Genomic DNA, 4609 nt, shown 5'->3' with positions numbered 1-4609 from the left:
AGATCCACCACTCCATCATGGAGAAAGCAGCCTGAACGGTGGAGAGAAAACCATGGCTTCTAGCATAATAGAAAAGCTCTTGGAAGTCCTCTCTAGATACAGAGGATCCCTCCTTCTCTAGGACCTCAAACCAGAGGTCCATCACGAGGACATCTTCCAAGGAAGAGGTAGAGGTCGTCATCTCTTACCACTTGTTACCTCAGACACACAGAAGGCTGAATTCCTTTCCCACCGTCGGGGTCACCACTTGTGATGGTGGGTCACATGTGCGGCTGCTGTTAGGAGCACGAAAGGATGAAGCAGGCCAGCAGGAGGTCAAGCAGGAAAGCTTCTACTTTATTTTTCTGACTCCATATATATACAAATTTACAGACAGGCCAAGATTGGCTACACAGGTAGCCACCTCTTTGACCTCGTTGGTGAACATCACCATCAATCATCTTCCTCCTCCCAGAGGAGAAGAATGTAAACATGAGATATAATTTCTAAAAACATACATAGTTTACTTGAAGCTGCGTGAGAACAAAATGCAAAAAGTGAAAAGCAGTCAAACTTGAGGCAACACCATGGGTGTAGCTCAGCTCTCTCTCAGTCTCTTATCAGTCCCTCTGGAGGTCCAGGCTGTGGTGGGCCGCAGATGCAAGCTCCCAGGTGCTCCTCTGGGTCTTTCAGTCCAGAGCAGATTTAAACAGTCCCAAGAAAAAGGGAAAGAAACAGTCCAGGAAGCTTCTCTGCCTCAACTAGCTAAACTAACTAAAAGCAAAAAAGATTTCTGTCCCGCTGCTGTCCGTGCCTCAGCTGAACAACACTGTTCTGAGAAAGAATATAGAGGAGTGAATGCTGTTTTTCAAAACAAACTACACACTTCTCTCCCTGCTTTGCTCTTTGAACCAGTCTTAAAGGCACACAACTCAATATAGAGCACAAACAGAACAGATGATTGGGGATACAAGCATTATAAAGTCACCCTAGGACACACCTTCTGGGGTGGGTCATAACAGCCACTTTTTAATACTTCTAGTAGCATCAAATACTATAGTACAACTTGTAAATATGTTTGCAGTGGCAAATATTTTCAGGATTAAGGTTCTTAATTACTGGGAGTGCTTTTCTTTATTATTTTAATCTGATGCTAGTTAAGCATCCCACAGAGCTTAGTAGTTCTGATACCAAAAGGGTTAATTCAATTTTTACCGTGCCTCTGAACTTTCAGCAGAGAAACAAGGCATGCAAAAACTGCTTTCCAGCAAGGACACTTGGGAGATAAGAAGGAGACATCTGCATCAAGAACATTGTAATAGACAAAACAAAGGACTGAATCTGGGAACTTGGGGAGGCATTTATAGTAATGGGTAAATTGTAATATGTATGTAGTGACTGTATACAAGTAACCTTCTTGTAGAATCAGTGTCCATGTAAGGTTCGGTGTATCCCCCATTGGATTTCGGGCCTGAATAAATGATGCGCTCTTCAACATCACATTAGTATTAAGGAGCCTTATTCCCATATTGTGGACATAGGATGTGGATTTAATTAGCATAGCCAGTTTGATAACCAAGATGCCTTGGCAAGAAAAAACAGAACTTTGAAGATTACAAGATTGGATCAAGACTGGTGACAAGAAAAGATTAGATCAACCTCTGCAAGCAAGAGATATTGCAAAATGTAAAAGTTTGTGTGATGTTTAACCTAACTACTGCAGTAAAAAATTACTAGCCTTCCTAGAATAGTATATAAGCATTTGGAAATCACAGTAAAAAATGAATTCTCATCACCAATCAGTCTTCCCGCCTCTCTCTCAATCACTGATAATTGATGCTTCACCTGAGGAGAAGGACTGTCTACCTGACTGGCAATCAACAAGCCTCTGGAACTGATCGTGACTGTGAGAGGACCGCATTTGGGCCCACAATCGCCTATAAGCTGCGACATGACAGGTGAGCCAGGGGAGCTGAAGTATGGGACAGAACATGTCTGACAAGAGCGACATTAATGAAACCATGCTTGCCCTTCTGAGCCAGCATGGATCCCCCATCCTAAAACAGGACTTTAAGTCACTGCTACACAGGCTTCCCGATACAATCCCTTCTATTTTTACCCTCCGCTACTGGGACAAGGTCAGCATAAAGGTCTACAACCTGACTACGCTGCCTGGCCAGGAGCCAGAGCTACAAATGCTTCCTGCTTGTAGAGTGGTCATGGACGTGATTGAGGAGGAGGGAGGGAGTGGGGTGGCCTGCAGGGCTGCCACTGGGACAGCCCCAGCTGCTGTGCAGGACTGAAACCTGCCCAAGTCCTGCTCCCCATCCCCTGTCCACACCCCCTCCCTGACGAGTGTCACGGATAGAGCCTGGTCACCACCTACAGTCCCACCATTATATCACCAGCAACCCCAGAGCTGCTGAAAATGCTTGTCGCTTCTGCAGACACTGACTCTAGCAGTGATGGAGAGTCTTTTGAGCCCGGCCCCAAAAAAGATCCAAACTTATTCCCTTTGGATACGCATAACAATTGGTTACGGATAAAAAAGAAAGCCCTTGAGGACAGAGACTTTGCCCATAGATTTTGCTAATCAATGCCTCTCTAAGTTTCACCAGAATGGCCAGCTTTTACAGGGAAACTCATCTTGCAGCGTGGGATGACAGAGTGCAGACACAAATCTTACAGCCAATGCAGCAGCTGACACAATAACCAGGAAAAACTTTCAGCTTCCACCCATCGGATTGTCTCTGACCTAAATGCAGCAACTCCAGGAAGTGCAGGACTGGACATATCAACCAATAACACAGTTGTCTAATTGCTCAGTTGTTTGCCTCCCGACAGGAATCTATACACTCTTGGAACCCAGTTACCACACCTTGCTCATAGGTCTTATTGATACTGATGCTGATGTGACTGTTATCTCAAAAAGCCAATGTCCCAGTGATTGACCATTAACAACTGTGCCTCAGGTGCTCTCAGGTGTGGGTAGGAATAGTCAAAGCCTGTAGAGCCAACACTTAATGCAAATTGCCACAGTTAAACCTTTTGTGCTGTCTGTCCTTTTGGTCTTGTGGGAGAGTGATCTCTTGACACAGTGGGGTTTTAAAACTCAATCAAATTTTTATTGGGGGTCATTGAAGCACTCAACACTTTAAAACTAACCTAGAAAGCAGAAAAAACAGTTTGGGTGGATTAAAGTTCTTAGCAGGAAAGGGGAAGCTGGCTATGACACCCCTGCTGAGAAGACTGCAGAAAGCCCTTTTATGTTTTCAGTTTTAGAAATTGTTCTTTGATGGACCTGTGGTAAATGTAATGGATAAATTCGTGTATCGAAGATTTGGTCAATTAAAAAGCTACTCCAGGGCATCTCTGAGATTCCAAGACCTGTGGTGCAAGCTGCAAAACCACAACATTTGCTACAGAAATGACATGGCCGGACTGGAGATGGCCCATTCATCAAGGATGGGCCTCCATTTCACAGCTCCTCGACATCTGATATCAATCTTGGTGGGGGATCCAGAGGATCACCAAATCAGCACCCCAAAGACGATCGAGGAAGACTATCAACGTCTTTTCATACTTATGGGAACCCCTTTCAAGACCTCGCTTGGAAATAAAGAGATACATGAATATTTGGACTTTCAATGGACTTAGCCTCAGGGTGAATAAACTGTACAAAACCTGTACGCCGAGACCCAGTGGTGTGTGGCTGAGGTTGGATGGTACCGTTATTACTGTCACTCTGCCCACCCAGCATTCGATCGATGTCCGATTTTATTGTGGCTTTTTAATTGTTTTTTTTTTAAATTTGCTAAATAAATTCTGTTATTTTGAACTGGCGTCTTATCATTTATAACAGACCCTAGCCAAATAGGTAATGCCTTTGAGTGCGAACTTAAAGCAGGACTGCTTCTCTCCTTCTCTTGTTTAGTTTGTCATCAAGCCTGGGTTGAGTGCAAATGTCTTGAATGTGGGATACTGTAGTACTGTGCATCTCATAAAAGATGAGGTACTTGCTGTCAATGTGATCCACTGAGATGCAGCAGAAATAATGCCGAAATTCAACAATTAATGTGTGGGTATAAGTTTGGTCTACATGAACAATTGGAAATTACTCCAGAGCAGTGGCTTACTGCTACTGAGAATAAGGATAATTGATGATTTCCCGAATATTATGGTATTTACTGGGAATTGTTTCTAGTGCTCAGATGCGGCCTGTTAACCAACCAAAAACAAATGTTTGGGTAATCTTAACAAATGTTACAGGATGAGATATGTAGTGTTTGGCCATTGCATCCCCTAACAATCCTTTCTGATTGTGCCTAGTTGCTCTGCCCTTAGGCAATTTGCCATGCCTGAGTCAGGCAAATACAATGTTGCAGAGCAGCAATCATGCTGATGCCTGGGATCAATGGACCCCTTATCTCTCCTTGGCATCCCTTGAGCCTCAGGAGTCAGAACTTTTGGGCTCGGTGAAAACAGATCTTTGTGTAAGGTCTAATTATTCTGGTAAAAATCAGTCTAAGGCTTAGGATGTTTCTCTTCATCACCCTGTGTAAAAAAAATGCAAGCGCTTGGTGTAATTATACATCCAGGATTATTTCTCGCTCATCCAATGCTCCATTAC

The sequence above is a fragment of the Sylvia atricapilla genome, chromosome W (genome assembly GCF_009819655.1).
Source record: "Sylvia atricapilla isolate bSylAtr1 chromosome W, bSylAtr1.pri, whole genome shotgun sequence".
Classification (NCBI taxonomy): domain Eukaryota; kingdom Metazoa; phylum Chordata; class Aves; order Passeriformes; family Sylviidae; genus Sylvia; species Sylvia atricapilla.
Note: the sequence above shows the minus strand (reverse complement) of the source record.